Source organism: Parus major, chromosome 12 (genome assembly GCF_001522545.3).
Source record: "Parus major isolate Abel chromosome 12, Parus_major1.1, whole genome shotgun sequence".
Lineage (NCBI taxonomy): Eukaryota > Metazoa > Chordata > Aves > Passeriformes > Paridae > Parus > Parus major.
The window spans coordinates 7,575,078-7,588,453 of NC_031781.1; the positions used below are offsets into that span (position 1 = coordinate 7,575,078).

Here is a 13,376-nt window from a genome sequence, read left to right on the forward strand (position 1 = left end):
AAGACCTTGACTTTGTTCAAGGAAACCTCAGCAGGACTCAGGATGTAACCTTCAGCATCCCTCAGCACTTCTGACTGCACGAGGTACACGAAGGAAGAGTGGGTAATGCACGTAGGAGTCACACAGTCGTGACAATCTAAAACACAAATGTCCACTGCTCATTGTATTCAGACTAATAAAACTCGAATTTTGCAGCCCTCTTCATTGTATCTTTAGAATAGGATCAAGGCCTGCTGCATACCTAGATATATATTGGACTTTGCTTGCTGAATCAAATTAAAACCATTAATTGGAATTACCAGTTTGGCCAAAATTTATTAACTATTCTAGGTATGACAGATTACACCATTTCCAAAAATCAGTTTGCTAAAGGAAATCTTCCCAGTGAAAAATGTGGGTTTTTTTCAATATGCTTCAAATTTCTGCATTTTTCTGCATCAATTTGTTATGGAACTATCTTTCATATTACCCCTGCTTTTATTTTCTTTGGTGTTTGTTTTTAAGTAGAGTCATGAATGTATTTCCATTTCATGCTATTCCCAGTTAGGAATAAAATGACGGTACTTCCAAGAAAGAAAATTACCCGGGAATCTGTTCTGCATTTGTAGACAGGAGAGAGGCACTTTGAATGGAGAAGAAGAATTAAATTAGCCCCAGATATAGGGGCTGAATACTAGCCATGTGTTTTTGAAGTGAGTATCTGCAAACCCTTTCCTATAGATCCTTTATAGTCTGAACTTTATAACAATAAAGGATAATCTGGTAAAAAGTTCACTGCCCTACAGCAAGCACAAAACACTTTTTTTTTTTTTCATCCAAAGGAACCACTGGTCTTTGAATAAAATATTTTTACCTTCCCCCACAGCCACCAGTTTAGAATGAAAGCATATTCCATGTTTAAGATTCTATATTTACTCAGTTTAAATATTTATGGGTGAGATGTATATACAGTATTGAATAAAACAGAAACCAGATTCATTCCTTAATGAGTGAGAAAGAATAAACTTCATATGGGGCAAAAAGCAGTGCTAGAAATTGTCACTGCTTTCAAGTCAGCAGCCACAAGAAATGTTGTCTTCTCAACTACTGTACAAAATAACAAAGCCAAAAGCAAGTGTTACTAGTTCTTCTATATTATCAGATTTTTATGACAAAGGTTAGAATGTTCAAAAATGTGTTTAAATTTATTCAGCTGTTCTCATAGTTTCATGTTTCATGGGACTGCTACACTGCATTATGTTCCCATATGACTAGATTAAAGCTATCTAACAGGCTGGTGAAGTTATTAATCCAGCATCTGAATTCTTGTTCAGAACCTTCCTCAGCAAGTATTGACAAGCTGCAACAGTCAGATTGGTTTGGTTTGGGTTTTTTTTTTAACAGGACATCCATGGTATTTGTCAGATCAACACTTCTAAAGAGCGCTCTTCCTCCAAAGACACTGATAAACTAAAAGTGGAGTTAAACCCAGTTGTAGGGAGACTGGACAGCCCAAGGGAGAGGTAATGGGATACAGAGACTTTAACCTTTAGGTCATCAATTTAAATTCAGCTCAAGTTGATCATGACCAACATTCCCACATGATGAATGTTTGTTAGCCTGTGTAAAGAAATAGACACAATAAATATTGGTGGACACATTACCAAGGTAACTGATCCCTTTTGGTAATCTCAAAAGAATACCTACACTCTGACAGGCCACCAAACAGTCCCAGTTCCTCTGGTTTCATGGAATCCATCACGACTGCAGACTCCTAACCACCATCAAATTAATTTCAACATGTTTTGGAATTTTTTTATTTTATTTTTTTTTTCATTAAGTGGATATCTCAACCAGAAGTACCTTCAGCAGCGATGAAAGAATTAGCTTATCAAAATAAAGTTGAGTGTGCAAAGAATATAAAAGACAATATTGAAAAATGGTGTTAAATTCATTATAACCCAAGTACTACTTTTAGGCAAAGTTGGTTGAACTATTAAAAGAATGGATATAGGAAAAACAGAAAAACCCAAGACAGCTGACAGGAATAACCAGAGGCATGGAAAGACAGTTCTATAGGAGTCTGAGACTGAGATTTAGTTTAGAGTCCAGATTAACAAATGTTGCCTGGTATGAATATATAAAATTATGATTATTACAGGCATTTCTTCAGAGCCTGGGGGTTATGAATAAAGCTAAGCACAAAAGTTCTTTCCCAGCCTATAAGAATTCTGAAGATTTCAGAAAGGTCTTGTTAGTATTAGGACAAATCCTTTCACAATTTTCACAAAAGCAGAGATACCCAACCTATTACAGACAATAGTCCAGTGGTAAAGACAGTTGCCTTGGATGCATTAGATATTCAGCTGGATTTAAGTCTCTATTCAGCTGGATTCAGAAAAGGAAATTGAACCAAAGTCGCATGTCTTAAAGGATAATGCCCTAACTATTAGGCTCTGGGTATTGTAATGCAGATTTCTCTCAAGGTTTCTTTTTGAGCAGTTCCATTTCCAATAAATTATTTATTTGCTATTTGAAATTAAAGCTTTTTAAAGGAATTTTTTTTTAAACTACGCTTGACATGAAAGAGGTTTCAGGTTTGATAAAGCAGCAATTTCTATCAAAAACTCTGTTAACTTGGGAAAATCCCTATTAGGTTTAGTATTTCTGAGAGCAGATGCAAAAAATTTCAGACATTTGTAAACAATCTTTATCCTTTGTGGCAGCACTAAAAAGAGGACAGCAAGACCATGTCATGCAATCTTTTCGTCCTCAAGATATCAAGTGATTTAAGGCTGAGGAATCATTGCTACTAATCACACACAAATCAACCCCTCCTATAAAATAAAAATAAGAAAATATGCATCAAAATTAACAATGTTTTTGTGTAAAATTGATCAAGGGAAAAATGACAGTGTTCACACTACTTTTTTTTCCCTGACAATGAAGTTGAATATTTTTATAGTGGGGAGGATAATGTATTTTTTATGTGGGCTTTCACCAACATATGAGTCATATTTACAATGATTTACTTTTACCCTTCCAATCTATAATCTTGGAAGTATGCTGTTCCCAACTGAAATAGGAAATTTCATGTGATTTGAACTACAAGTCTGTTTTTCTTAGCTTGTTCTTCTGTTGCTGATCTTGCATTTGACTATTGCCTCCATCAAGATACTTACTGATCACAACTTAGTTATTGTAACTGCCTTATGCAGGGCTTCCCAAATTACACCGATTGAAACCAACCAAAGTCATGTAATATCGTTTATCCATAGTTGTACAAAAGTTATTAATTTTTTAAAACCTCTACTCATCTCCAAAGTTTACCACTCCAGCTCACAGCTTTCTGTAGCAGTGTTTTTCCTCCCTTCTCAATTTTCTCACTCTGGCTTTCATCCAGTCCTCTCAACTTTTCTCTGTCATCATGTGGGTTACTATGGTGTGTTTTTTAGCTATTTATCCCAGATTCATAGCAGAGGTATCTAAAGACCCCCTTTAACACACCCACTTTAAAGCAATTAAGTCAACACTGTGCAAAGCAGTTCCCTACACCAATGCACACAGAATCGTTAAAATGATTACAGCCTTTATCAATTTAACTTCTGTTCACTGGGAAAGGAGAGACAGATTAAGGGACAGGGAAAGTCCTGTGTGTGGAACCAGAAATGCTGCCAAAGGAACTGCAGTCAAACCATCAACAACTGGGTACAGACTGCATCCTTCCTACTTAGGAGTGTTTTCATACTACATAAATGTTCCCTTGCAATGACAATAGATACTAGCAATGCGGAAAATACTTGTCTTTAAAACCAACCACCTGTCATGAATAAAAGCTTCTATTCCCACCTCCACCACCCCCAATTCACCACATTACAAAGCAGCAATAGTTCACATTTGGATACCAAACTAGGTACTACATCTACTGCCAGGAAAGTAATGTGTAATGAATCACATTACTCCTACAGCATTTTAAACAGGTAGAAACAATTGTGGAAGAACTGCCAAGGAAATCTACAGTTCCAATTTTATACTGTCTGTAGGTCTTCAGACTAAAACTAATGCACACGTGTCATTTTCAAAATTAACATTTCTATTAAAAAGAAAACCAGACTCATCCTAGTTGATGTTACACACTTATTCAGTAGAATAATTCCACTGAGGCAGATAAATACATTTGCATGAAAAGGACCTACACTGCAGGACTTCATAAAACATATATGTGGGACAAAAAGAAGAGCCTAGGAATTAAGTCAGTCATTTTGACAAACTCTTGGTTTATAACTGCAATGTAGTCAGTTTAGTTGGCTATTCCTAATTTCAGATCTAATACACACTGCTCTACAATACTGCCTGAACAGCATTAAAATGATCAAAGCAGTTTCACTTTTTAAGCTTCAAAATGCACTTTGTTTGCTTCTGGTTCATAAGTGTTGATGCACTTTTGAACCACTTATTCTTCCTATCATCTTGCCTAATTAGAACACATTCTTTAAAACTTAACTTTTGTTTGAAAAACAGGTTTATAAAATTTCTCAGTTCCACATTCAAAAGAGCTGTTAAATTAAATTAATTAAAAGACTAAAAATGTAGGAATTCAAAATGGGTCATGAGAAGAATTTAGGCATGTGTAGTCAAAATGCTGATCCTGGAGGCCCCTATCCCACCCTGGAGATGCTTCTGGTGGCAATAAAGGCTTTGATGACAATGCAGGCCAGATCCAGAAGCTGCATCTCTGTGCGTGGCCAGAGTCTGCCTGCTCAGCCAGAGTGCTTCATCTCATGGCTCAGTTTATGCCAAATCCTGTGGGGAGCTGCACAGCTGATCTGAGGAGTTTGACCCACCAGGTGCTCTCAGAGCCAGCCTCATAAACACCAACCAGGTGGGCTCCCTACAAAATCCTTCAGGTGCTCTTTCTTTCCAAAACAGCACATGAGCACCAGTCATTCCCAGCCTGGCAGCAGCATTGCTCGTGCCAGAAGCCAAATCCCCTTGTCCCATTCCTTCTTCAGCCTTGGACCCAGCAATATCTTCTAGGAGAACATTCCAGTCAGCTACAGGCTGCAGTAAATGCTGGGGCAAGGAGAGGGAGATAGCAAAGTTCTACCACAGAAGTTCTTTCATTGTACAGAAAATAATTCAAGATTCATTGGGCCAGAGAAAGAACACAAGAGGGAGCAAGAGTCTGTAGCCTAGTGATTTGGGCACTCAGCTGGGAAAAGGAGTCCTGGGTTCCTGGCCTGTGCTCCACAGAAGGTTCATGCAATTTATCTAACAGCCTTTCAACAATTTAAGTCTTAGCTTGAATCTGGCCATGTTTTCCTTCCTGATCCAAGTCTATAAATAACACTTTGTTTGCAAACATCAACATATCTCTTGTATGCTTTTAACGCTAAATTTTAAATGGGAAACATCAATAGAACTGAAATGTGACAAAACCTGAAAGCTAATTTCATATTCATTTTCCTTTATAAGTACTTAAAATACAAGAACTTACTTGTGATCATGTTAAAAATACTATTAAAATGCAAATACATGGTTTTACCTGTGTCAATAATGCTATTTTGAATCACTAGATTGGAATTTATTTTTTCATTTCATCTTTCTCAGGGTGACGTAACATTTTTAAGAAGTTATAACAATAGTAATAGCTTTCTAATGTCTTTATCCTGCTCAGTTTCTGATTCTCACTTGACAGTATTTTCATTTGCTGGTTCTCATTCCCTAGCACAACAGTGCAATGTCATGCAGGCAACTTTAAATCCAAGCAAGGTTACCCTGAAATTCCCACTCCAACGATTTCATGGACATATTTCTGGTTTTGCTAAACATTCTTTTCATAATAGCTTCATTTTGGGCCTAAGCCTACATAACAGGGTCCCTTTAAATAATATTCCATGCCTTGAAACATATTACAAAAACTGTTATATCAAGGCGAGTTATGCAAGGGCTCTCTATGGTTTTAGCATATTTACTCTGTCACGCCATGTGTGAGACTGCAGCCTCCACAACAAAACCTTTACACACTGAAGTCATTATCTCTGTGAAGTCTGCAACTGGCATTTAAAACTTATTGATGGCCTGGGTATTGGTGGCTCAGTAGGCAGCACTCTTGCCGGAGGCCCAGGAGGTCAGGGGTTCACATTCTGCTCAAAGAACAAGTTGGACATATTCCAGGTTTGTGTGTGGGCTGTGCTACACTCCTAAAGGGGCAGTCCTTAGGACAGTAAGAAAACCTTGGCTTTTTGGGGATATCAAAGTCCTCTTGCAAAGGGAAGAGGAAGAAAATTTAACAAGTGAATGAACACGATTGCACTGGCTGGGGACCTGGATTTGGTCATGTGCTAAATACAGAACGGTCCAGCTAGACTACACTGAACAGCTTGAAACAAGCTGCCACATTTTAGTCTCTGTGGTCAGCACATGTTCAAGGGAGGAGTGCAGACTCCAGGCATGCTCAGTATTAGCCAGCTTCCTCAATAGCAGTGACTTTGGGTTCAATTTCACACCACAGAGCTATGAAAAATGCATGTGCAGTTTCAACAAGTGAGCAGTCCAAACGAAAATGCTTTAACACTGGAGCAACTTCCACCCATACTATACAATCACTGAAAAAATCTCCAGCCAAATATCCAAGTCAAAACTAGCAACACATAGAGAGAATAATATAAATCAAGATTCGACCTGCTCTGGTGTTAAACTTTGATACTTGAATATCCCAGATGTCTCCCTCCTCCTCTTCTTCTTTATAGACAGGTAAAGATGGATCTCTTGAAGGAACTGGGGATCACACTCTAGGCAAAGGTTGGACAGGTGATCAATGTACAGCATGAGATTTTGCCGTGGCTATGTGCCTCCAACAGTGACTGGATCATCTGGTTTAGAAAAACAATTCAAAATTGTAATATTTTCTAAAGCACTTGTAAGGGAAAAATTAGCAAAAGGGAGAACATGTAATTTTTATAACATGAAAAATATCACAGAACTTCTTTCCATAATTATATATTTAATTTCAAAAATTCATTTATTTCTTATTTAACATTTAGTTCATTAACTTTTCAATTCCTTAGAAGTCAGTCTTGAGAGGACTGCATCCCATTTCCACTAGCAGAATGTGTTCAAAAGTTACCGGTGTGATATGAAGTTACTCTTGTGCCAATGTTTATTTTTTTCTTTTGGTATTTAGATTTAGACACAACCCTACAAAGTGCCAGGGCCAGGCCCAGTCCATTCCTTAATCAGCTTTTGGAGCAAGCCAGTATTTATCAGCCAAACAGGATTCTACTCTGCAGTGCTCTTCAGGAGGTAACTACGGTTAATGTTTGTTAATGAAGATACATCTCCCAACACTCCCTCCTATTTCAATAGAATGAAAGAGCATTTTCTAAAGGATCATTCAGAGAACTTGAATGATACCTTTTCTTCCAGCATTTAGGAACACCATCTTTTATCAACCTATCTTTTACATGCTGCCGCCATTTGGGGTTTTTTTACCATCATGGAAAAACAAATACTGTTGTCCTTCCCAGAAATATCCATTAGTATAATGGATCTTTAGGTTTAAGTTTGGTGAAACCAACCTGTATTTAAGCAACAGTGTTTACACACAGTAAAAGAGATAATTAATTACAAGCATCATGACATCTTTAGGCTATCACACAATGTATAAGCAACGAGCTGCTTAAACGAAACAAGATATTGATGGCATTATTTCAAGTTCAGAAACAGAGGAACTCCTAACATAATCCCAGTGCAAATTTGCAAAGAAGTATGTGTTCATTTTGTCACTAAACATGAAAAGGAGCTATTTCAAGGAACGAAGGATGTCCTCTTAACCTGCAACAACAAATTTGTTTGTTTTTTTCTCTTCTCAGTAAGAAAGCAATTGGGATTTTTTCCAATAAAAATATCCTTGTCCATATATAAACACTCCTGGTAATCATGTAATTACCTTACCCAATCAGATTAAATTGCTGTCAGTTGAGTTCCCACTGTTGATTAACTTTTGTGTACTCTGAACCTAAATGAAGTCTTTAGTAAAGTCACTTAGTCATTTACAAAGGTGTCTCTATGATTCCAAAAAAGGGTAACAGCAATATATTATTTGCTATAATCATCAAATATCCAAGGTCAAGGATAGATCACAGTGAACCCCTTTTTTAAAACCCAAAGAAACACAGAATTAAACTATGTTGCTTATTTTTGTGTTTCTTGCCATGACTTCTAAATGTAATAGTAACCTTTGACCCCCCCATATTAAACACCATAATTATGTAATTAAAACTAATTATGCAATTTAACATACATATTTTTGTCCTACAACAGGCAGGTCAATAACCTCACTCATTGACTTTGGAAGCTTTCACAGTTTAAACAAAACAATGAGGCTTTCAATTAATTTTAAAGTACAAACAGAGAAGGAGCAGCAGAACAGCAAGTCTTCACAATGATACTGCATGGAAGGATCACTTACAAACCTCTTCATTTTGGATTCCATAGATTAAATCCCTTGATAAAAGCTGTTTAAACATCTCTTTAAACATCTTTCTTCTATGGTGATATCATTAGAAATGTTAACACATTTATGAACATTACTATATATATACACATTACTTGCTAAATGCAAGAAAGGAGACCAGTAATGTTTTCTTTGTCCCACTTCTTTTCTTCAGTGTTGTTTCCTCTGCTTCCTCCCACACTTCACTGCCTCTTTCCCTGTTTCACCTCCTCTTTCTGAAGTCTTTTTCTTTCCCCTGGTTTCTTCATTATCTTCTCTGTTCCATTTTTAGCCGTAAAGTTTATCATTAATATCAAACTGTTGTAGTTGTTGCCTTTTCCAGTTTCCATCTGCATCCCTGACCCCATTCACAGGTCTTGGCACCAGGTGGCTTCTGATGGTGATGATCCAGCTGAGAGGGAACTTTGGGCTGCAGAAAGCTACAGCTGAAGCAAATATGGCACATGCTCTAAAATGAATTTTCCACAGAGGGAAATTTGGTACAAGTGAGAGACACTTTATGAAATTGTTGAAATATGTTCCACCTCGATAATATCTTTTTTCTCTTTAAACACTTAGGTAAACTCTAAATACTGCACTGAAGGTTTTTCAAATTGTACAAGAAAGATTCATGCAATATAACATTTTGTCCAAAGAACTTGTTCAAAGAATAAAATTAGGATTATCATTTAACCATGTTTACTCTTCGGTAAACGAAATCCCATTCTCTAAAGAATAATTCTTAAAGCAAGTATAAGCCCAGGAGCTCTCCATTAAAAAGGCTCATGTTATCCTGTTTTTTTCAATTGTTGTATTGACCACAAATGGATCCAGCAAACTTAACAGGCCTAGATGTGAAGCAAAGGGACAGACCACATATATATAACTATTCCCTATATATATATATATATATAAAATATATATAAATGTGTATATATATATATATACACACATCCCATATATATATGTATGCATACATAACTATATATACCAATCAAGCTCTAAGTTGTTTTCTCTAAACCTCGTTTCATGTGGGGATCAGAAAATAGTTTCTGGAAAAACACATATGAAAATCTTTCCTGACTTCTTGAAAGTATGGCAAAAATACCTACAGTGCACTTTGTGCTTTGGTGTCGTTTCTAACACCGTTTTTGGAGTCCTTTCAGTTCTTTGCTTTAATTAGGCCTGACTTGCACAAGGAATTTGAAAAGATTTCAGTAAACCCTTGACATAATGGAAACAAGGAGCACTGAACTCTGAATGAGTTACAACAGGAAAGAAACAATTTAGGGTGGTAGCAGGCCTTATTGCAACATTAAACCTCAAATTTGATCTGTTTTACACAAAGCAAACCAATACATTGAAAGAGTACCCCAAACTTCTGGACAAAAGTTTGAAGGAAAATAATACAGTGCATGTGTAGAAATTCTGTCCAAGGGACTGGAGGAGATTATTCCTTATATTCTCATTTAATAAAAAGGTTCCTTCTGTTTTGAACGGAACATTAAAATTCTAATTCAGCTCATAGAGCATCCCAAACAGAGCAGCAAAAGAATCTGTGAAGGAGCCCTAATATGGTGCTATTGAAACACAGTGGATTAGAGGAATTGGGATAGAATCCTACAAGTGGCTAAGCAGCAGCAGGAGGTCAGCTTCACAAACAGCAGGATGCTGTTCTTGCCAGACGTGAGTGACATAATACAGGCAAAACAATCAAGATTTCAGCTGATAAATGTATGCCTGAGGAAAAGGCCTTGCTGTAGAACTTTCATAAAGCAACAAATATTTAAGCAAATTCTGTAGACCTAATTTACAGGAGAACATTTTTTCTTATACAAACATGTCACGTTAACCATGCTGAGAGAATTCTTTATGACACAAAGACAGTAATTTTAAGAGCCTAAATGTAGAAAACAGGAGTCTTTTCTCAATTATTCAGTAAATGGATTAAACAAAGAGCTTTCATCGTTTGATGCAGCTTCAAGTGTTTCCCCAGCGATTCTGGGGATAATACATTAGGATGATACACATAAAAATATTAGCTTCAAATATCTAGGATATCCAGAAAGAATAACAGATGCCACATAGCCCCATTGGTTATTCATAAATTGCATATATCAGTATCATTAAACAAGTTTCAAGGCTCTGAAGGTAACAGTTGCATTAGTAATGAGACATTGAGATATTAAAGATGATCATTAAATAATTTTGGTTTCTAAATTTTAAGGTATTATATTAAATCAGACTTTAATTGTAAACATCTATCTTTCACTTCTATTTTAAAAGGCTGAGATTCCACTTGTTTTCCATTTTATGCTGTGATCAATTAAAAGAAAATTTATTCAATTGCTTTTTAGCTAGGGAAGTGCAAAACATCATGTGCAAAACATTCATCTGTCTACCCCAAATTCTTCTCTGTCCTCCACAAAATATCCTTTTGGGCTAAATACTTTTGCAAGTCTGAAATAAATTGTAATTATGTGGTCAGCTTCCAGCCTGGAGTAGAGACCAAACTTCCCCCAGACTCTTAGGACATTGTGAAATAAGAATTTCTACGTGGTGCAGCTGACTGTTTTCATTCAGAAATCAGATTAAGAGGCAGTTGGGCCTTTGGGAACATGAGCTACAGTGATTAAGGATGCAGAAGAGAGAAGACCAACCAGAAGCACAAGTGCACAGAATTCCCCTGCCATGGCTTGGACAATCACATAAGAACACCATGGCACTGACACCTGTGGACACTTGCTCCACATGGCCAGGAGCTCTCCTATGATCTGACCACAAAGGGGGCATTTCCCACCCCAGGAACCATGAGAGAGGATATTTTGATAATTTGATGGACATTTAAATAACCTACTGAATTTCTGCTGGAGAAAGACCAGATTGAAGAGCAGGATAAATTTGTGCTATCTGGCTTCAGTCTATGGACCTTGTAACAAGATCTGTGATCTCAGCATGTGTGATTTCTGGAGATCTTTCATAAAACCATACAATCAGGAATCTGAGATGATATGGAGAGAGCCACAGCACTCAGCAGTTCCTGCAGGAGGCCCCTGCTCAGCTGGAAGAGGAGGTGATGCTGCCTGTCCCTCAGCGGCAGTGCTGTTACTGAAGCCCAGGGTCACCTTGCTCTCGTCACCACGGGCAGTGGGATGTCCTCACATGCACGGGTGTCCTGCACATCCATAACTTGTTTGGTAAGGAGCAGAGAAGCTCAGTAAAAGCTGATTAAGACATTGTGCTGAGCTAAAAACTGGATGCTTTGTGGATATCTGTGTTTTGGCCTTTCCCCAAATGTCTTCCCCCAACAAGTGAGAGAGGACAGCTGGAGCAGACAAACTTTCTGTACCCAAGAGACTGTTTTTCTTTCCTTTGAAGGTATTACTTGCCTGTTATTACATTTACATAAAGCAGCTTTGTTCTTTCCCATATATAGTAAATTGCACTCCTGTATGTGAACATTGTGTAGCCATTTCCCCCCAAATACAAAACAGAATTATCTTCACTGTCATTCAAGCCTTTCTTTTTCACCCATTACAAAGAATTGATGCAAATCTATTTTTGTTTGGTCTGGTTTATGCTGACAGCAATTAATTCTAAAGCCTCAGCATAAAGACATACAAGAATCACATATGTTTTTAATCTACAAGCAAGTTATCCAATTATTTTAGGTAAACTTTAAGATCACAACCATCCTTACCAACTCTGATATGATAGGCTATTTTCTTCTTAATGGCTTAAGACTAATATACACTGCTATAGGGAATACTCTTCAACATTCCTCATGTTTTACCTCCTGATCTTGAAATAATAATATAGTCAATGAGCACATTTTGTTTATACTCGTTAGTAAAAAGTCACTAAAAGCATGCTGGGAAATAATATTCCATGCCTTAGGTCTCAAACAAGTTCTCTTTATAAATAGAGCTTGTGTAAATCACAGACAAAGTTGACAAATTTCATGGATTAGTTATGGTGAAAATATCAGATTTAAAACAGATTAATAGGAAAATCATATTATAATTCTGATTACCCAAATTCTGCATCTTTTTGAAGAATGAAATGAAAAAGTAGTGATAATTCTGGAGCCAATTCACTAAATAACACTTGCACCGAGTTGCATACAGAGGGTAAATATTCCTCATTAACCTTGTAAAACCTCTGAAATCTATGTTTAGCCACGTTGGAATGAGAACATCACAAGTTATAGGGATTATAGTACACTGAAGCTATTTCAGTGCATTTTTCCATTAAATAATGTTAGCATGAAATTATTTTGTCACCTTGCAGAAAAAAATAAATTAAGGAAGTAACTGATTTGAAGTTAAAGCTCCTATTTTCACAATTACTTGTATTGGGTGCATCTACTCAAAAATTAGAGAAATAATATCTGAAAGAAATTCCACTTTAACAGAATGTATCATTATGCCTGTAAAAATATAAAATTCATAACTGTGAAAAACAACATTCGGAGTTAAGCAAAACTATCAGCTTTCACACAGAACTTCACGGCTTTTAAGTCTTTCATGATGATGTAATTTAAATTGAGGCCTTATTTAAAAGAGAGGTTACACATAACCATGTGATTCAAAGAGACTTGTTGACTACATAACAATTTGGCTTGATGCCTCCATGTCCTCCACTGAGCTGCACAGACCACTTGTCATCCTTGCATCTGAAGACAGCCAATTTGTCAGACATTTGCTTTAATTCTTTTTTTCTTTGTCTTCTTTACAATATCCTTCATATGCATCCTGGTCATCAATATCATATATCTGACTGGAGGATGGAAATTCATTTGTGTTTCCGTCTTATTTTCTTTGCATGCAATCCTCCTGGGTCTTATAGGATGTGCTTAATAAGAACCACATTATTCTGCTAAAGGAAGTCCTTGAGCAGA

General features: G+C 36.7%; 1 protein-coding gene across 13 annotated transcripts in view; it reads right to left on the reverse strand.

The window, feature by feature from the left end:
- The window catches only part of ERC2 (ELKS/RAB6-interacting/CAST family member 2), a 405,409-nt gene that overhangs the window by 50,953 nt on the left and 341,080 nt on the right, over nucleotides 1–13,376 (reverse strand). For 12 of the 13 annotated variants that reach the window (XR_004499194.1, XR_004499195.1, XR_004499197.1 and 9 more), the window contains one exon: nucleotides 6,664–6,854. The exons of the other annotated variant lie outside the window; for it this stretch is intronic. The gene's annotated coding sequence lies outside the window, so the exon portion shown is untranslated. The remainder of the gene's footprint in view (nucleotides 1–6,663; nucleotides 6,855–13,376) is intronic. 13 annotated transcript variants of the gene reach the window in all.